Source organism: Triticum urartu, chromosome 7A (assembly GCF_056163025.1).
Source record: "Triticum urartu cultivar PI428250 chromosome 7A, HENAU_Tu73, whole genome shotgun sequence".
In the NCBI taxonomy this organism is placed as follows: domain Eukaryota; kingdom Viridiplantae; phylum Streptophyta; class Magnoliopsida; order Poales; family Poaceae; genus Triticum; species Triticum urartu.
Window position 1 is genome coordinate 729,314,823 of NC_141879.1, and position 21,758 is coordinate 729,336,580.

The 21,758-nt window shown below is 42.3% G+C and overlaps 1 long non-coding RNA gene across 1 annotated transcript; it reads left to right on the forward strand.

Annotated features, from left to right (window-relative positions):
• The first annotated feature begins 15,191 nt into the window (after nt 1-15,191).
• LOC125520942 (uncharacterized) lies at nt 15,192-20,851 on the forward strand. The gene is made up of 3 exons (XR_015612147.1): nt 15,192-17,667; nt 18,403-18,916; nt 19,012-20,851. It is a non-coding gene; the product is annotated as an uncharacterized LOC125520942 (long non-coding RNA).
• Nucleotides 20,852-21,758: the final 907 nt, after the last annotated feature.

Here is a 21,758-nt window from a genome sequence, read left to right on the forward strand (position 1 = left end):
TGTCCGTTTCCGGCCGGCCGCAAGAATCAAGCAAGCAAGCTACGTATACTTGCATGTACTTTTTGCTGGATACGTCCACTATGGTCAAAAGCACCGGCCAGGACCTCATGCCGGTGAGGATTGAGTGGAGCATTATCGCAGACCAAGACCCTCGCCAGTGAGATCGCATCACGTACAATCTTGCATGGCTATAAAAGAAAGTCTATTAAAATTAACGGCTGCATGTTTCTATTTACTGTGGTAATTTCTAGTGTATTTATCTTTTTCTGGTTGACCCGTCAAATACTTTTTATATATAATAGATGTTGGTATGAAGTGGCAGTGGGCAGATCCCAACCGTGAAATGGACGCCCCCTCCGCACCATCCCCCTTCCCCATGGATCTAGTGATGGTCTAACGTGGGAGTACTGGCCAGCAGGACTTTCGGAAGATCCATCATCAAGATTGTGACTTAAATACCGCTTCATGTCCGGGGTGAAAATCTTTGTTCTGCCCTTCATTGATCAGGGTCAGCAGCGCCGAATTTCCATCATTACCTTGTTGAAGTGGTTGGTCTCAGCGTACAGGATGAAAATCCTGGTTCTAATCATCTTTGATCGGACGGGACAACAGCGGCGCGAGGACTTTATTTCTTCTTGAAGGTGTTGTTGCAAAACAAGTAGGCTTTGTCATAGGTGTTACATTCATATCTTTGGAAATGTTTTTTTTGTAGTTTCTAATGTTCTGTATTTCTTTTGTGAGTTTTGCTTTGGCATACCCTCCTTCAAAAGTTTGGACGAATCATAAAGTATACTAGCCTGTAGATCAAACGCGTCGAATAGCTTGGTTTGGATACAAAATATAATATTATCCTTTTTGATTGAAGGGGTACCTTCTAATCTAAACGTTTAATCAGCATTGAAATCTTAAACTTTTCTAAAGGGGTATACCGAAGCAAAGTTCTTCCCCCGCTGATGTTTTTAGCTCTGTTGTCTTGCATAAACTTTAATTAACATGATTGTGTATATCACAATGATGCAAGCCAGTGATTTCAACTTCCTTTTCGAAAATCATGAGCGTACTGGTGTGGCTCACGTGAACCCTATGTCCAAAAAGCTTGAGAGACATCCTCACACTAGAATATGGTGCGTGCCAAACTTTACTGGTGGAGCTTTTCTAGACTTACGTGAAATTTTTATGTAAATACTCCCTCCATTTTAATTTACTTGCAAAAGTACTTGTGCACTTCAGCGGGAGAATACGTGTCATCCTCGAAATGGTGTCTCCTTTTCTTGTGATTGACCCACTCATGTTCAATGCTTTAATAGTATATAAGAGAGGTCATTTGTAGTCATGTTAAATTCAATAAATATATTTTCTTTTAGGATTTGTAGACACTCTTTTCAGGAATTAGAAATATATTAAATATAGGATTATATCTATAAATATCTCCAAAAATATTAATATATCATATCCGAGATAAAAAATGACCAGTGTTGACAAAAATCTTTGGAAATTTCAAAAACAAATTCTAGTCATGCATGCTTGCATATTTGCAATAGATGGATGAATCTACACACAAGTATGTTTATCAATTATCACTTGCACGTTAATAGATTGTGAACATTTTTGAATATACCAAACTCAAAATATATTTCAACATTGTAAATGGTATAGTTGACTCTGAATATCATAACACCAATAATTATATTTGCATGTATGTATGTATTGACTGAGAAAATAACAAAAATAACAGTAAAAGTAATAGTCCAGATATGTTTCTTGATGCATGCCAACTTGTGGGGAAATGTAATTGCCATAACGCTTGCATAACAACACGAGTTCTTTACTTATTTGGGTCCGTACTAACAATTAGAATGCATGGAAACTGAATAGCTACTACAAATAGGCGAAAAATATGAAGTAATTCGTAGGACCAGCATTCCAGTAATTATAAATATCTACGGTGATTATTTCATTGGTTTTCATCTATAAAGAACATGCCATGCTATGCTTACGTTGAGAAAGACCAGCAGACACGTAGTATGTCATATCACAGGAACGTGGACATAAAGATTATGTTGATTCTGATGTATGCTTTTGAGTAGTTAATTATGTGACTTCAACATTCGTGAGCTTTCGTCATTGTCAACTTCCGGTGTTCATATGTGATGCAATATCCATTCCAATACTGTCAGCAGAGATATATATGTATTTATTTCAATGCAGAGCTGCAAAAAAAATATTTAAAAAAAGATATGCTATTTGCCGAGTTCAGAACTCGGCAAACAAACAATTTGCCAGTCGGCTGACAAACTGCATCGAGTGTGGAACTCGCAAACAAACAATTTTCCAGTTGGTTGTTAGATTTTTGCCGAATTCATGTGGCTAAAAAACTCGGTATATCCACATATGTTTGCCCAGTTTCGTTCATGACAAACTCAGCAAATTGTGGGACTGGGTAATGACGAAGTTCCACGCGGCGTGCCCTTATTGGATGAAGACTGCTGAGTTGCAACCTCAGCAAACTGTTTGCGCGGTTTCTGTTTTTAAGAACTAGGCGAAGTTTGGCACTGAGTAATAACGCTGGGCTACGCGGCGCGACCTAATTGGTTAGTAGTTTTCCAAGTGTGGAACTTGGCGAACAGAATGCACAGTTCTTCTGAATAATGAACCCGACAGATATTTTGTACTGGGCAATGTGTTCTGCCACATGGATTATTTATATTGGTCAGGCTTCGCCGAGTTTAGCTGAGCAAAACTAGGTAAACAGTTGTACCACATGGCATCTCCGTTAACGTCCCGTCCAGTGTGACATTGTTTATATATTCACTGAGTTCTCGATAGAATGCACTCGGCGGTATTAATGATTGCTTGGCCCCGCCCAATCGAGTGCATTGCACCGAGTTTGACACTCGGTGAAGATTTAATATGGGCTCTGCCGAGTTTCTTTGAAACTCGGCATAAACGGCGGATCTAGTAGTGTATGGATGGCATTAACTGATGATTATGGTATGATGGGGAGTGACATAGCAAGAGAAAAGAAGCAGGCTTCATGTGCAACGCTGTTGAACTGACTGTCATGGAGAAGTCGCTTACTCTATCCTTTATTTTCTCCCCTGTTCTTTGCATGCATAATATCTGTGCACAATTATGAACCATCGTTCATGCATATGAATCAATTTCTTAGAATCTCCTTTTTGCGAACTAAAAGAATGTAGAGGTTTCAAAGTGGAAAATAAGCAAAAATATCGAGATTTGGTTTTCTTATGGATACCAGATCGATAAATGTTGCGTGAGCAATTAAGGTTTACTTCTTCTGATTTAAGGAAGCATGCAGTTGATAGGCCTATGTACTAACTACTTACCAGTTCTACGATTCACATAATTGATGCGCCGAGTCAACGTTCTATATGAAATTGCAGAACTGACACCCATAAACAATCAGTTAACTTATATGCATGGAATATTTGACATGAATGCTTCTATAATCTCCGTGTCTTATTGTGCAGATCTGTTACTGTGGCATTCATGCTTACTAGACGAGATAAAAGGTTGGTGCATTGTTCTTAAGTGAAGTAAATCAAAGTGTTGCAGTAGGAGGAATATCATAAACTAAGAGCCTTTATTTGTTTGAAAATACTGATCAAGTTCAGTCGTTCGAGTTTCTACAGTATTGAGTACCAACTCTTATTTACAGTATCGACTCTTACTTACTAAACAAGGAGCACTCCCAGATTCTGCTATTTTCTGAAACCAGAAAAGAGAAACCAAAACGTATGGTTCTCCCAATTTAGGGTAAATTTAATCTTATATTCAGATATATCTGGTACTATATGTTTGTTGCAATTAGGTTACAGGAGCATGCCAAGCTCCATGATCTCACAACCCTTTAAATGTTTATATTCTCTATTCTAGGCCACATAATTTTTCTGAAGTAGATAGGCTAACATCTCTGTACAAATTGTTTCTTATCAAGTTCAGTTCTCCAGATCTTATAATTATCCACATCTTTGGAGAAACACTGAACTTCTTTTCTCACAAAATCCTTGGTTTTTCTTATGAGAAGTCGCTATATATCCTTACATTGTTTGAATTTTTATATGGAATATTAATGTATTACCCTGTTCTTATAGAAGTTAGAATGATTGTTCTCCATGTAAATATAAGCATCATTCATTTTGCAGTTTGATTACGTAATATATCACATATATGTTAGCTCACCATATGCTTTCTTTTTTTAGTTCTGGTAGTTCCCAGATAATGTTAACTTCATTAGCACAAATAAAACTCAAATGTAATGTTTCATGGACAATGTTACCTTCCAGAATTCACATACATTCTTCCTTTGTGGTTTTTACTCTTTGTGTCTTGAGCTCATGATCCAGAAGATATGAGTTAGGAGCTTTCCCTATCTTAAACATTTTTGAAAGGTATATGTAAGGTCAAATGATCTCCAAGCCCTCTGAATTCAAAATTAGGTTGCCACCTCTAATTGCAAGGAGAAGCAAGAGGCACAAACATTAATATAATGTTTAGTTTCCTCTCCGCTCCATCTTTTTTTAGACCACAATTCCATTTTCTTGATGTACAAGATTAAACCTGATGGTGCTCTCCTGAAAATTTTGTGTTTTACTATAAAGAGAACGCACGGAACATCAAGATGCATTTATATGAGTAGTTTATCTTGTGGGAGATAAGGATGAATGAGGGAAGGCCTTATCTGCAAATGTGGAGAGAGCTGCGGCTATCTTTTTGCAAAATTGTTATAGTTTTCTTCCTATCCGTCAGATATAGATCGGAGGGCCTATATTGCAGGATGGCAAGCACACCATCATGACCAACTCCGTTTTTATAAGAGTAGAGATGATGCCCGACGGAGGAGTTAGTAGAAGCATAACCTATATGTATCGCTTTATATGCTTCTATTGTCGCACCATTGAATAGATGAAACACAATTTCTTTTTGACGGGAAAGCTTACTTTCTTAATCAAAGGACGGATATATCGCCTGCCAGCAGACTTACAATGAAATCAGGCGGGGCATCAATCCAACGAGATGGATTATTAGCACGTCCCCATCTAGCTAGCTCATTAGCTACATAATTTGACTCTCTAATACAATGCTCAATAGTAAACCTCCCGAAATCTACTAGATGACTACGACATTCATCAAGAACTGGCGCTGCCACCATAGAGTAACCTTCATTGAATTTAAGTGCAACCACCACCGTGATATTACCCGATCTCACCACCAAGTTATTGCATCCTGTATCTCTTGCTAGCTTCAGTCCTTCAAGCAGAGCTGCCGCTTCTATCGTGAACACATCAGCTACATGTTCTAATCTCGCCGTGGACACCGACATGAAAGATCCCTGGTTATCACGGATGACAGCACCACAAGACCCGGCATAATCGCCCTTTGTGAATGAAGCATCGACATTAAGGACAAGTTGTCCTGCTAGGAACGTCGGCCACCTGTTGATCTTGGGTGTAGATTTAGCTTGTGCTCCGCGAATAAAATTAATCGCTAGGGCAACCACCGCCGGCGCTGTTCGTTCTGGAGTCAATATTTCTTCCCCTCGCACGAACTGTCTTCTTTGCCACCATAAGAACGAACAAACTGTTGATATAAGCTCTGGTAGCTCGACCAATCCAGAATATTGTCGCCGATAAGAATCATCACATAAAATGAACTCCAAGACTGGTGAACCTGCTCGATCAGTCAATGAAGCAAAGTTAATATCTGCTGCGATTCCCAAAGCTTCCCAAACTGCTTGTGCCCTTACACACTTAAACAACATCTGGGCTAAATCCTCAGCACCATCTGTACAGTATGGGCATTGGGACAAGTTTCCAACATGGCGATTCATAAGAGTACTCCGGCATGGGATGGCATTGTGCAAGCATCTCCAGATATAAATTTTAACTTCCGCTGTTACTCTCAAACTCCACAACTTCTTCCTAACTGGATGGGGCGCCATGGAGAAGCGGGCCAGACCGCTGTCATCTGTAGCATAATTCACTTCCCATTGCTTATAATAGGCAGAACGTACTGAAAAAATGCCGCTCCTCGTGAGATGCCATGCAACATAGTCATCTGTCTCCACATGGAATAATGGGATTTGTAGTATGCGTTCAGCATCAATGTAACATCTCATCCCATTCTCCCGTGATTGGGTCAATTAACTCATTCACTTTAGTAAGTACTTGGTTCCCACTTAGTGTTAAAACTTTTTTGGAGGCACTGTTCGGGATCCAACAGTCATCCCATATATTAATCTTTTCTCCATTGCCTACTCTCCAAATGTAACCCTTCTTGAACGTTTGAATTCCAGACCAAATGCTTTGCCACACATAGGACGACCCCTTCTTCAGTGACAATTCAGAATATCTCCTGTAGGGTAGTACTTGGCTCTCAAAACTCGTGCACATAATGAACCAAAGTTCTCAATTAGTCTCCAACACTGCTTTGCCAACATTGCCAAGTTGAAGCTATGTATATCCCGGAATCCCATACCTCCTCTCTCCTTCGGAATACACATCTTCCACCATGCAAACCAATGCATCCTTCGTTGGTCCTCCTCCTCACCCACCAGTATTGCGACATTGCATCAGTGATTCCCTTGCAAATTTTCTTCGTGAATTTAAATACGCCCATCGCATAAGTTGGGATGGCTTGGGCCACCGCTTTCAGCAAAACCTCTTTGCCTCCGGATGAGAGAGTTCTCTCTTTCCATCCATTCACCATTGATTGAATTCTTTCTATTATGTGTTTAAAACAATCAACACGGTCCACCCCTATCATGGATGGTAGACCCAAATATTGGTAAATATAGTTGTTGTTGATCTCTTCTTGGAAAAAGGAAGAAAAGTATTGTCAGATAAGCAGGCATGGATCGGTTGGTGGTGATCATGATGGCTTCCTAGATATTCTTACTCCCCCGACTCCCTGGAATGCCAACTCAATTTCCACCACACTGGAAGCAACAAAATATTGATATCATCAATATTTTTCTTGCGTATGGTCTGACCATCTCTATTGTTTTGCTGACAGCTGCATGTGACTGTACTTGTTGCGCACATGTACGTACTATAGATGAGTCGGCTGCCCTACTCTACTCTGTTGAGTATATTCCTTCAACATGTTAATCGTAATTTGCAAATAAATGTCACCTTGAATTTGGCCCTATACAGTGAATGAGAAAAGTCAATTAGTCACCTTTCATCCTGCTATGTGGTGGAGGCTACGTGACCCATATGTTTATTTGTAATGTGTTATGCCTGTACTTATTTGGAAAGACTTCTCTAACTTGTTTTAGTGTGCTCTTGGTACTAACTTCTGTTAAGCATCCAAGTTCAAAAATAAAACTTCTGATAAGCACCCAGAAAAATGCATTATGCTTTTTCTTCGCCGCAAAAAGTGGGTGTTGTGGGATCCTGAAGTATATCAAGCAAACGAGGCGATTGCACCATGTCTCAAAATCAACAATATTGGATCACTTTATTCATTGTCATGTATTGACTGAGATTGTCATCGAAATTCATTCGAGCTGAACATGGTACAACCTGAAATGTAGCACAAGAGGACTTTCATAGGATGGATCTCCTCTAAAGAGGAGAATTAATTAAATGTTGTGATGAAATGTTTCTATTATCGTAGTAGTCACCCTGTTGTTTAGTGAAAGTTGGATAGTTCAGTGGCGATTCACCTTTTCTTCTTCACATCGCTCTAGGCTGGCAAAATAGGTTTTAAATGTTCTGCGACAAAGTGTTTTTTAAGAAAATTTGTAACTGAAGTGGCATGATTCATGTTGTATTTGTCTTCAAAAAGGGTTGTATTACTACATCTGAGTACATTGGTGCATCTTTATGAGATATTTCCGCTGAAAAATGAAACATTATGGTTTAATTTCAGTATTTTCTGATACCACTATATATGCTACTCCCTCTGTTTCTAAATATAAGACTTTTTAGAGATTTAAATACGGACTACATATGGATGTATATAGACATATTTTAGAGTGTAGATTCAGTCATTTTGCTTTGTATGTAGTCCATATTGAAACCTCTAAAAGGCTTATATTTAGGAACGGGGGGAGTAGATCATAAGACACTCGCGTAAGTTTCTAATCTTCATTGACTAGGTAAAATGTTATTTGACAACCAAAGATTTTAGGCTTTTAGCTGTTGGGGAACGTAGTAATTTCAAAAAAAATTCTATGCACAGGCAAGATCATGGTGATGCATAGCAACGAGAGGGGAGAGTGTCGTCCACGTACCCTCGTAGACCGTAAGCGGAAGCGTTATGAGAACGCAGTTGATGTAGTCATACGTCTTCATGATCTGACCGATCCAACTACCGAACGCACGGCACCTCCGAGTTGAGCACACGTTTAGCTCAGTGACGTCCCACGAACTCCGATCCATTAATAGGACCGCTGACTTGCCAGAGGAGAAGATGCATTTAACCCAGCAAAGCCACTTATCATCAAAGCCCATGTGTTCCATAATCGTAAGCATTGCATCATGTTCAATCGTGTCAAATGCTTTGGCGAAATCCAGTTTTAGGAGGATGATCTTTTCTTTGGAGGTTTGGCACTAGTGGATATACTCGAACGCCCAAGCCAAACAGTCATGTATTGACCGGCCTTTAAGGAAGCCATATTGATTTCGGTGGACAATTTTGAGTATTAGTTTCTGGAGTCTGTTTGCATGTAGTTTGGTAAGAATCTTGAGACAACAATTGAGCAATGCGATGGGTCTGAAATCCGAGACTGTTTCCGGGGACCGAACTTTAGGAATGAGTGTAATAAACCCCTCATTAATACTCTCAATATTGAGTCCCCCTCATAGAACTGATTGCAATGCTCATAAAAGTCCTCCTTAATAATATGCCGGCATTTTTTGATGAAGATACCAGAGAATCCATCGGACTTGGTGCACGATCGGCCGACATTTCCTTGATGACAACATCAATCTCCTCGTTGGTGAAGGGAACAGTAAGTTGATCCAGTCCCTCCACTTTTTTGATGATGTTTTGTAGGTTAAATTTCATTTGGAACTCTCCTGACTTGCCCAATCTCTCTTTAAATGTTTGGTACATGACAACCTCCTTGCCGGTGTGGTCCTCTACCACCGCACCATCTGATATTTTTAGTGTTGGTATTGTGTTCCGCCTGTATCTCTCTGAGGCCAAGGCTTTCAGAAATTTAGGGTTTTCATCACCAAATTTGACCCATCGAATAGTGCATCTCTTTCTCCAATATTGTCGTTGGTAGCTCAGTAGACGTAGGAGATGTTTCTTCAGAATTTTCCTGAAATTTTGCTCTGGAGTGGTAAGGGTTCTAAGGTTTTCAAGAGTATCAAGGTTGGCCAATGCAAGATTTGAGTTCTCAATTGCCACTGACAATTAAGAGATTCGTTTGCTCCAATGTTTTAATTCATATCGTAGGGCCTTGAACTTTCTGGCTAGTAACGTGGCGGCATCGGTGTTATTCTTAAATGTCCTTGGCCAGACAGATTGCACCAATTCAAAAAAATCCAGGGTGTTCTGTCCAATATAATTCAAACCTGAAAATTTTACTTCGAGGAATGGACGTTTCAATTTTGACAACACACGGGATATGATCTGAAACTGGTTTTCCTAAGGGCATGACAATAGTGTTTGGGTAAGAAGTTGTCCAGTTGTTGGAAGTAGGGAACCAGTCCAATTGCTCGAGGAGTAGGTCAATCTGCATGTTGCTCCATGTGTAGGCCCAGCTTTTAATTAGCAACTCAATTAACTGTTGAGAGCGTATGATGTCATTGAAAGCTATCATGTCATTCGGATTACCTCCAGGTTTGTTTCTGTTGTCGGGGCCACAGATGTAATTAAAATCTTCTAGTAGAAGCCAATCTTCATTAGATGGTATATTAAGATTATGAAGCCACTCGGTGTAAGTCACTCTGGAATCACCTTGACATGGGCCATATATATTTACTAGGGTCCATTCCTGGGGGGACTGTGTGGAGCAGAATTTAATGGCCAATGCAAAATCTTCCTCCATGATCACTGTACCAGTAAAGATGGCACTGTTCCAAATGGTGATGATGCCTCCCGATGCACCATGAGATGGGATGTATGCAAATTTATCAAATCTCTTCGGGCAGCAAGACTTATGAACATATTATCAATGGTAGGTTTTTCCATTTCTTGCAGAAAAATTATAGCGCAACCACTGGAAGAGATAGCATTAGAGAGAGCCAAAAGCATAGGTTCAGAGTTTAAGCCCCGTACATTCCAGCATAAAATATTCCAGTTCAACATAAACGACATGATAAGCTATAGCAAAATATGAAAGCAGTGGTGCAGGGGCTTTCAGATACTTCAAGCGTGAGACAGACCGTCTTCAGGTTTCGCCATGAGAGCTTCATCGGTAACTTCTTCTGGCGGAATGGCACATTTGTTGACTCCAATGTGTTGCAGCACCTAGACGAGAGTGGGTGGAGGGATGCAGTCCCCCTGTTTGACGGACGGGTCGGCTAGATCCACTTGAGCAGCAGCAGCAGTTGGTACAATTCGGGGCTTAACTTTGGATATTTTGGACTTAGTATCTGAAACAGAGGGTATCTTGAAGCCATCATATTTTTTGGATCGATTGCTTCGACGAACCTCAACCACAGAGGCAGGAGCTTTGGCTTTCCCCTTCCTAGACACTGAAGTGACCGAGCTCATAGTTGCAGCTTGAGAAGCAGTCAGAGCACAATCATTAGAGGGAACAGAAGGGTGTTGAGAAAGCACTGCATCATCGTGTACTGTCAGGCTCGGATCATCAGAACTGACTAAGGGGGGCATATTGTTGCTAGGGATGATTGCATCCACAGACGTTGCTTGATTGGGCTCATCCATAATTTCAGTAATTACTACACTAGAAGTATGAGCCCTGGATACATGGTCAGTGTCCACAAGTGGTAAAAGCTCTTCAGTCCCAGGGGACAGGGACCAAGAAGTACATCTGGGGATCAGACCAGTGCAGGAGACTGAATCAACAGAGTGTTGGACAATTTTGGAAGCTGACAAAACAGAGAATTGTCCATTTGTTTCAGCAATACTTACACTGAACTGTCATGAAAACCAAACCCTAAACTCCATGGGCCATAAGCTGCAATGATGGGCTTGATAGCAGCTATGAGATAAGTGTTCAGCCGCAACATTGGCACACAGTCACTCAGAAGTAGAGAGGCATATGTGTCCTCATTGGATAGCATGGAGAATTGCATACCAGCATTGGATAAAGTGAGAGAAAATTCCATGATGTTTACCTCTTGTATAGTAGCTCTGGTCCATGAACAGAGTCACTGGACTGAGGTGCATCCGTAGACATAACACCAATTGCAGTACCACTGGCAGAAAGAAGTTGGTTGAAAATATTCAGAGGAACCACAACATATCCATCGGACAGTGTAGCATTGGAGTTCGAGCTGCTGAAGATGGAGATTGAGTCATTCCAGGAAGCAGCTGGGCTATCTTGCAGATTGTTGGGGGGAGGGACACCATGGTGCACCTGCAGGCCTTCGCCAGCAAGCCAGGCTTGGAAGTTAAACACTGCAGGCAGTGTGTGCGGTGGGGAAGGGGGGCAGACCCCCCACTGTGGTTCGAAATGAACCTCTGCATCTTGTTCCTGTTCAGCATTGTCATTACCTGGTTGCTCATTTGCATTGGCAGCCACATTTTGGGCAATCCAATTGTGAAGCTGCATTTGATATATATGTTCAGCAGTTAGGTTGTCACCATGCAGGGGATGAGGGATTCCATCCTCTGGTGGTGGATCCTCGATAGCTGGCGGCACATCTGGAATGTTGGCATTCCAATCGCTGCTACCCAGCATAGTTAAGGCCACAGTCCAGCTCTGGCGGGCGCCCCCAAGCTGACGCATAACCAGACTCTTAGGAACAAACTTGAGATGGATCACTCTGACCTTCAAAAACACAAATCTATGGTCCCCTCTAGGATTATGCCATTCAACCAACTGACCGAACTTATCAACAGATTTATGCATATAGTGGTTTGTCTGATAGTCATATAGGAAACCAATATAATACAACCAGGTCTCCGACCCAAAAGAAGTGACCCGCATATTCAAAGCAGCATCATGTGGAACAAAAGAAATCACAATATGCTCATCAAACTCATCTTCATCAAGCTCAAACGTGGTGCCAACTACTGCATCTCTAGTGACCGTATGGGAGAATCCAAAGATACCAACACCAGGTGGGTGGTCGTCTACTTTTGTGGGGGGAAACTCTGATTCATGGACCAAACCTTCAATGATGTGACGGAGAGCCGCCTTACGGTGAAAGCGGATGACCCTGTTTGCTTCTGCAATGGCGAGGAAGTCGTGGCGCAGCGGATGGATCGGGCCGATCACCATGTCGTCGCGCACCCTTCGATCAGGCGACCCAAGCTCAACGGTCATGCCCGGCGGGAGGTAGGGGATGACATTGATGGGAAAGTTGGCCATTGTTGTGGTGTTCTACAAAGGAACAGAGGATGTTGTGGAGGTCGAGGCGGAATGCGGAGCGGCGACCTTTGGGAGAGACTTGGGGACCCAACGCCACCCCTTTCTCTCGCGACGGGTATAGCAGGATGAAGCCACGTGTCCGCCAAGTCCACAGTTGTTACATCGAAGGGTTTCGGTCAGCCGCAGCGTTCCCAAGCCAAGGTTTGTAGGTGCGGTAAATGGTAATGGTAAATCAGTTTGCTGATTCTGTGGCTCTATATGATTTGCCTGGTATTTTTTCTTGCCCAAATTATCAACCTTGACCGGGGCTGATTTGTGGCCATGTAAAGAGAGAGCATTTGTTTCCAAAGAGGCAGAAGATTCCTTAGTAGAGGAAATCAACCAAATATCGCGATTACTTTCCAAAGAGCCATATGAAACCTACCGAGAATTATCCAAAATTCCATGTATTCTAGAGGGAGCAGAGGACTGATGGGCCTGACTGAGTTTGGGCCTCCAATAGTAATGATCGGCCTTGTAATTAGAACAATTTGTAGAGGTGTGGCCCAATAAGGTGCAAATGCTACAATGAAGAGCTCCTGGACAGCAGAAAGTGTAGTGTTTGTGGGAGCCACAAGTATAACATGCTGGGCCGGTAGTTGGGCTTCGTGACTGGGCACACATCTGGTTTGGTGCGTTGGAGTTTTCAGTGCGAAGCACCGTGTCACATGTACAAGTTGTGCTCTCACAAGTGATGCAATACATACCAGGCGCAAGAATCTGCCAGGTGTCCCTTGGCCATGCACGAGGCACATAAGTTTAATCTCCTGTAAATATAATCCTGTGGGGGGACATTTGTTAGTTCCCAGACGGTGGCAATGTGTTGCTCCAAGTGACCGACGCGTCGAAAATCCAGAATATGCAACATAATGAAATTAGGGATAGATTGCCAAGTGTCCCACTTGTACTGACAACCTTCAAATTTTGCATTATGTGCCATAACTCTGCCACAATAAATAGATGGAAGGCTACCAACAGTTATGTCGGCCATTAATGTTGATGAACCCTGCTCCTTGGATGGCGCCTTACCAAAAGAATATGAAATTGTCCCATTTACAGAAAAGTCCTTCGCCGACAATGAGGTTGATTCCGGCGCGGCCACCATGGTCAATGGCCAAATAAGATCAAACTTTTGGCGTTCCTCAAGTGCACTATTATAATTAGCATGTCCATTGGCAAGGAAGGAGAGGTTTGATTTTATCGCAATCGGGGAACGAGAAGCAACCTCAGGGCTATGAACATCAGAGTGCCAAACATTGTCCAAACACCTTGATCGAGTGTAACCAGGGCGATACAGTTGAAAATGACAAACAAAGTCCGGCCAAACTCGATCCTTGAGGCCATAGATATAATGTCCCACACGATTGGACGCAATAGAAAAGCGAAAAGATCGACCCTCAATATGTTGCACATTTAGACCAGAAGGTAGACCTTCGATGCAGCATTGTAGAGCAATGGCCACTCATTCTTCAGACAAAGAGAAAGAGGCCGACGAAAAGTACACAACCAAGAAAAACTCCTTGGTCGGTCCATCGGGGGAGAAATGAACAGAAGATCCAAAACATCGACGCACCTGAGCCGCGACCGCGAGGCCAGGCGAGAAGTCCCAATGTAGAAGGCCCTCCATGAATTCCTAGATCAAGGTGCTCCATGGTTTGGTGGTGGTAGAGGAGAGTTGGAGGAGGAGGTGCTCCATTCCATGGATTGGTCTAACAACTCTGGTGCGGTGGTGTTGTTGTTCATGGAGTTGCTCCCATGAAAACGTAACGCTGTAAGTTGCATGGCAATATATCTCAAAAATGCTATAATAGCTAGGTATGGTTGCTGTTTTGAGAAAGATATAAGTAGGCTTACGTGTGATAGAGCGTATCATATCACGCGGTTTGGATGCACCAACAAATTTTACACCAACACTCGAGGTGAAAAATGGTAATGCACAGGTCAGTGCACCTATTGGAAGAAACACGGGACAACGGCATTGCAGCACGACGGGACGACGCTGTGACGGCCCGTTGTTTGATTGGTGGAGGAGCATGGTATACTTAACAACAATCTTCATGAAATTCTGCATAGACACGCCTTGCGGTTGATAAGACCATACAACGTGCATCAGGCGACCGGATATGGCAAGAGCTTGCAACCGAGCAGAACACGAGATGTGCAGGGAGACTAAACTAGATGCATGCAATCACACCAGCAGCCTCCACCCGCAGGCTATGCAGCATGTACGAGCTGCCACAAGCAACATGCAAAAGCAGCCAACGTGGTGCATGGATCCGGCCACATGCACGTTGTAGATCGGTGTGCATTACAGACGCACGAGCAAGTAGCCATGTCTGCGCGAGGAGCATGGTCGCGGGCCTCGCGGTGAGGCCAGCATAGGATCACGCAAGCGGACATCGTACCCGCGACACGCATCATGCGTGAAGCCTGCCGTGTGGCAGCCGCCGAACCAGCCGAAGACGTTGAAGATGTTGAGGGAGAAGACGCGTATCTCTTCTCTATCTCTATTACTTTATATTATATTATATACCTAAATTCTAAAAAGTGCACGTGCACTATTTCGCGTCCTCGAGCGGCCGGCCGTGAGCCGTAGGATTTTGATGCGATGCGCACCAACTAGTAGTTCTGTCGTTTCGTGGTCGGCATCCATTCCCCACCTTGTGACGATTTGTCCCACACACACACACCCCTCTCTTATCCCTTCTCCCCATCCATCCACAGCGACACAGGTCGGCACAGCGGCGTGGTGCCGGCGACAGTGGATCTTGGATCCGGCGAGCTAACGGAGCTGAGCAGCTCAACATCTGCAAGTACGGCGAGGGAGGAGCAAGACTTCGCTCGTTGTTGGAGGGCGCCCCCATGGTGAGGGAGATAAGTCGCTTGACATTGATAGCTCACGCGACCCTCATGTAGTAGGAGGCGGTGGTGCGACGGGAGCTTGTGCGACCGCGGCGTGTGAGAGGCGACTCCACGTGGTGCAGGGGCTAACTGGTTCTTCATCGGCAGCGTGCAAGACTGGAAGTCGCAAGGTTTGCCCCCTTTCGAACTACTTGTTCATGTGGTTCTCTCCTTCACTTGAGTATCGGTGTAGCCATGTGTGTTGCTTCCATTGTCCGGGAGATGATTCAACGGGGAGGTGTGGAGAAGACGTGGGGAGAGCAAGGGGGATTGGTACACAAGAGAAAATTTTCACCATCAAATTTGTTGGGTAGTTCGGCCGTGTACTGGGAATTGTAGAAAGGATTGAGAGGCAATTATGGACACTGTGTTTGAATCACTGGGGCATTTTTCGTAGGCAATAGTAGATAGACAATTATGATTATCAGTTTGTTTCGGAATTGTTGAATTGGGACATAGCAGTATCCCGCATCAATTTATCCTGAATGTTGTCTCAAAGTTGAATGCACTCTAGGTGTTTTTGCAGACACATATACTCAGTTGGCCTGCAATGTAGTCTAGTCGCACACGCATTGATGTTTAGTTGGTAGGACTAGCTGCACACACATATGCTCAGTTGGCCTGCAATGTAGTCTAGTTACACACACATTGATAATTAACTGACAGGACTGGTTGCACACACATATTCTCAATTGGCATGCAATGTATTCTAGTTTGACACACATTGATGTTTAGTTGACAATACTAGTTGCACACACATATGCTCAGTTGGCCTGCAATGTAGTCTAGTTGCACACACAGTTTAGTTGGCAGGACTAGTTGCACACACACATATGCTCAGTTGGCCTGCAATGTAGTCTAGTTGCACACACATTGATGTTTAGTTGGCAGGACTAGTTGCACACACATATGATAAGTTGGAACGGCATGAGGATGTAGAGTTGTTATCGGGCGCTATGATAGGATGCAGAGGAGGCGATGGGAGGATGCAAAGTTGCTGCAGCGCGTGGCGATGATAGTGAGGAACCACACGCGGCAACAACGGTTGCTCGGGGTTGCTGCAGGAGTAAGTCATAGTGGGTGGGCGATGTTCCATTTTTGTGTTTGCACGGGATTCCGGCGAAGTGCTAGTTGTCAGGGGATTGACTGCATTGCATAAGTTGTCCAATTTTAGATGTTTTTTAGACAGCTCCCGTGAAGTTGCACGCAGAGGAGTACATAGTTGGCTAGTCAAGTTCTTTAGTTGCACAGGAACCTTCAGGTAGTCGACTACACTGCACAAAGCATGTTCAGTATGGGGTGTATTTTTGGCACATACATGTATGCTCTGTTGGCTTGCATTATTGTCAAATTGCACACACCGTTTTTGTAGTAGCATACCACACGGATGCTCAGTTGGTTTGCTCTCATTGTTAACTGAATAATCAATGAAATTTTGGCAATTATATGATACGCCTTCTGCCAATGATGATTTTTTGCATTTTGTTTTATGCTACATGATTTGGTTCTCGTTTTTCGTGGCTATAACTAAATTCCTCTAGTGATCGTTGTTAAATTATGTAGAAGTTGCATACCAGAGGTTGTTTATGGGTAATTCACACAAGCCATTGCCAATATTTCAATTTCTTTTTCAAATTTTTCTGTACATGATTTTGTATCAGTAGTAGGCTTGCATAACTAGTGCTTGAAACAGCAGGGCATCTGTAAGAGAGAGGCATGACATCCAATTTCAGTTCCTGCAGTTTATCCAATTTGGTCATTTTGTAGTACTAGTGGCCATTGTAGCATCCCTACCTGGTTAAGAGTATGAGGAAGTTGCACAATACGGCCATACTTAGTTGGCAGTTTAATTATCTTGTTTTTTCATAGTCACATTTTTTGTTGGCATCTCTAGCAGTTGTAGTTGCACATGAACCTCATAGTAGTTGGCTCCATATATCATGCAAGTTTCTTTCATACACGAAACTGATTCAAGTTGGCACCCCTACAGTTCGTAGTTGCACATGAACCTTAAGTAGTTGGCATCCATATAAGGCATAGTTGCACATGAACCTGATATCAACTGTCATCTTTTAAAATTCACTATTTCAATTAGACAGACCTAACAAATTTCTTTTCTTAATTATTTCAATTAGAGGTGTGTGTAAGTAATTTTCCCCATCCAACCAATGTCATGGAATAGCAATCTAATCGCCACAGTCATTAAGATGGACTTGAAGGGGCATGGTGTGTTTGTCAAGCTACAAGTGAGTAGACCTTTTTGCTCCCTTTCTTTTGTTTTTGAATACATCTCCTTTTTTAACTGGCACATGTTTGTTCTGGCAGTTTTACAACTAGGCATACCAGTCTGGCACAACAACCCATGGTAGTTGCATAGAGGCTTATACATTTTTCTCTCAAAGGTAGTGGAAGAGCCAACAAACAAACAAATCAGCATGAGTTTGAAATAAATAAATCAAATTTTGGCAGCACCTTTTTTTATCAAACTAAACATCCAAATAAATTCTCTCAGTTGCACACATGGGTCTAATTAGTTGCACAGACGCACCCACAGATTGCACAAATAAAACACATGATGTTTTTTATCTGTTGTATTACATTTCTTCTTCTTCTTCTATATTCAAGCTTTTCACACAAGTTCTATTCCAGCTGGCACACAATAGACACAAATCTGAAAGTATATTTATTCAAGTCAAACATCCAAACTAGTTAAGTCAGTTGCACAATTCTTTTTTAAGTTGCACAGAAGAAAGCCATAAGTTGCACACCACAAATCTATCTAGTTCCAATATGTTGTCAGGTTTGCCGCCACATACATTTTTTATGTTTTTCCATAGTTCCACATAGGGTATTCTGCCAATTTTGACCGAGATGACATACAACATGGGGTCCCATGTTTTCTCATGAAGTTTTTTGTTTTTTCATGCATCAACAATCTTACAAGCAGTAACACATCTTCTTTTTGTTTTGTTTTTGTCTAGCAACCAGGATCTGGATGGATGAGCTTCTAACAAACAATTTTTGCACAGAAGAAGTGATCACCAATAAGCAATCTCCTACTTTGTCCTTTTAAGTATTTTAGCCATTGTTTGCCTTTTGAACTAAAATATTACTGTATTATAGATATATCTAGTAGACTAGGTGCAACAAACTAGAACGTATGGCCTATATATGTTACATTTTCTTCTTTTTTACAGCAGGATGCTCATTGGTTTCCTGTGTGTGTGTGTGTGTTGCACAATATGAAACAAAAGTTGGCTGGGTTACCTGAACTAGTTGGTCGCAACCAAAAGAAAAGTCACACGATATGAAATTCTATGTTTGTGTGTTCCCGGGGTTTTATGTGTGTTTTTCCACAAGTTTGGCTGAACCATTTGTGGGGCAGTTGCAGTCAACATGAAGATGAATTGGAGAAGTTGAATTCAAGATGAAGAAGAAGAGGAACATGTCACCTTGGTTCCTCCTTTTTTCAAGTTGAAGATCTACAGCACCCTGGTAATTCCCACTACCTTCCTTCTCTCCCCCTCCCCCCCCCCCCCCCCCCCTCAAAAACTACATAGATCATATCTTCTTGGTCTTCACCTTGACAGATCTTCCCTGACAGCTTCTGAGATAGGGAAGGCTCCCACGGCGTGTTCGTAGTTGCTTCTTTCGAGGGTAAGAAGATGGTGGGTGAAGTAGCAGGAGATGGGTTGGTGTGTGTGGGTGATTGGTGAGACCAGGAACGAGGAAGAGAAAAGGTGGGGGCAGAATCACGTGAGTTCAGTAGTGGAGTGGGGTGTTGGGGACCTGGTGTTTTCTGTGCGGTGGGGGTTGTCTTGTCCCTTTTTCCTTTTTAGGATTGAGTGGGGACAGAAAGTTATCATATTTAGTATATATTATATTTATTATATACTACTTTTAAAAAACGTAGCGTTCCCTCTCCCGTTTACGTCCACCCATTCGTCCATCCCCTCGCACCTCTCCAGCGATTTTCTTTCCTCCCGGGCTCCTCCCCATCAATCATTGGGAATAATTTGGCAATCAATCTCTTATTTGGTAATACATACGGAATTAATTCAGGGCAATCACGGGCAGCAATCAACTTTCCTTATCAGCATCGCTCGCGCACCAGCACAGCGAGAAATCACCATTATTGCTGCTGAAATTTCCTGCTCCCCTTCCCAAAATCTCTCGGGACGTCCTCCCTACTTCCATCTACCCATACAGATAAAAAAGCCAGCCGATTTGTCCTCCCCTCTCTTTCCATCCAGATCACGACCCCCCTCTTCCCATCTCCCCTTCCCATCTCACCATTGTCCGACACCGCTGCTTTGGGGCACCATCCATCGCCGCCACGTCCTCTGCAGATGTCGGGCCAGCTGCTGCCGTTTCTCAGGCCACATACTACTACGGCCGCGGTGCAGGTGTCCGTTGGTTGCAGGTCAGGGCCCTCTAGATCGGGAACCAATAGTACTGGATGGATGTGAACTACGCTTACAATTGCTTGCGCACCGGCAAGGCAGCAAGGTATGCATGTGCCTCATCCTCTCCCATGGATTTCAACATGTCGTTTTCTATAACAAGTTGATGCAGTGTAGCAGAAACATCATATTTTAGACACAGTCTGATCTATGTACCTTGTCCAGTTTTTCCTTAGGAAACCGTCCGTTCTGCGATCATGAGCATACAATGTTGAACATTTATTAGTACTATGTTTATATAACATTGCAGTTTTGTTCCAGAATGTGACCTGAACGCACTTCCAAGTTCCCGACCATCATCTCATATAGCCTCCTCCAATCAGATGGATAGCAATGCAACTTCGTCCAAGAATTGTCGTATTTGTTGACCGTTGAATAACCAAGACTAATGCAGGTACAGGAAGCATGCGAACCCCAGATCCTATCGTCAGTAAGCAAACATATTTGAGCACATAGTTCTTTTGTAAATTCAGATCATACTATTTATTGATCTCTAAGCTCTATAATAATGTTATCCTTATTATATTTTTTTGTGCAGACATAGGATGACAAAGAAATGGGTTTGCATGATATTTATTTTTATACGAAACATCATTGTCTATTTTTACCTTAAACGTCTAAAAAAAGCAGAGTTGTGAAAACTCTTAGAGTCTGGTATTTACGAACTACAGTACTACAACTACCTATTTATGCATGATAAAATCTGTAAAGCTGTTCCAAAATAACACTAACATGTAAAAAAATAATTCTAAAATCATCCGGCAAAGTATGCAGCAAACTGCTTGCTTTATGATCTGATGAAACTCAGGAGTTATCATGGTTCAGGTAGAAATCTACTAAAACCATCACCCCTAAGGTGAGGATCCTTGGAATCTCCGTTGTAGTCGATGGAGCCAGTGACAAAGTCGTGATCTTCTTTGCCAAGGATAGTCACAATGAAGGAAAGGGATTGTAACAATGCAATCATTGAAGAGCACTTGTTTTACTTAATCTTCGATAATATTTAGTGGTTTCGCTTCCAATATAGAAAAACAGAAATCAATTGTACGTTTCCAACCATGTCTAATCTACTACTTTTTGCAGAACAGATCCAAGGTAGCAAAAAGAGAGACCACAACATATGGTGGTCGTGGGACGAGTATTAAGGATTTGTAGAAATGCATGGGCAATAATGTTGTATTTGATGACACATGTGCTTCTGGTATATGCATTATGATATGTATCATGTGAATAGTGTTCGGCCACTAGTAGAAAACAGGGCTTTGACCCAGGCAGGGCAACCCCATTAATCTCGGTTCACACACGAACCGGGACCAATGGGGGCATAGGTCCTGGTTCATGAGGCCAGGGCACGGGCCGGGCCTCGGGGGCCATTGGCCCCGGTTCGTCTGAGACCATTGGTCCTGGTTCACCATTAGTCCCGGTTGGTGTCTGGGACCGGGACCAAAGGTGTTTTTTTCCAAACAAAACTATAATATTCTACAATAGCAAAAACAATCAACTAAAAAGCTTTAATAAAACTCTAATAGGAAAAGGAATCAACTAAAAAGAATCAATAAAAAATAAAATTTATGCAACTTAAATTAGATAAAATTTATGCAACTAAAATGAAAACCTTTGTAACAGATGAGTTTTCGTCCCAAACCCTAATACTTCGAAAAAGATTGTCTGTTTTGTACACGAAGTGCATCTAGTTTTTGCCGTAACCCTCTCAACTTTTTATCACATGCTATGTGGGTGAAATGATGATACCATGCCAACTTTCAACCTTTTCAGAGTTCATTTGAAGTGCTTTTGAATTTCAGGGTCATATAGCTCAAAAAAATCAGTAAATACATGAAAAATAACAAATAAAGTCGGAAAGGGTTGAAAAT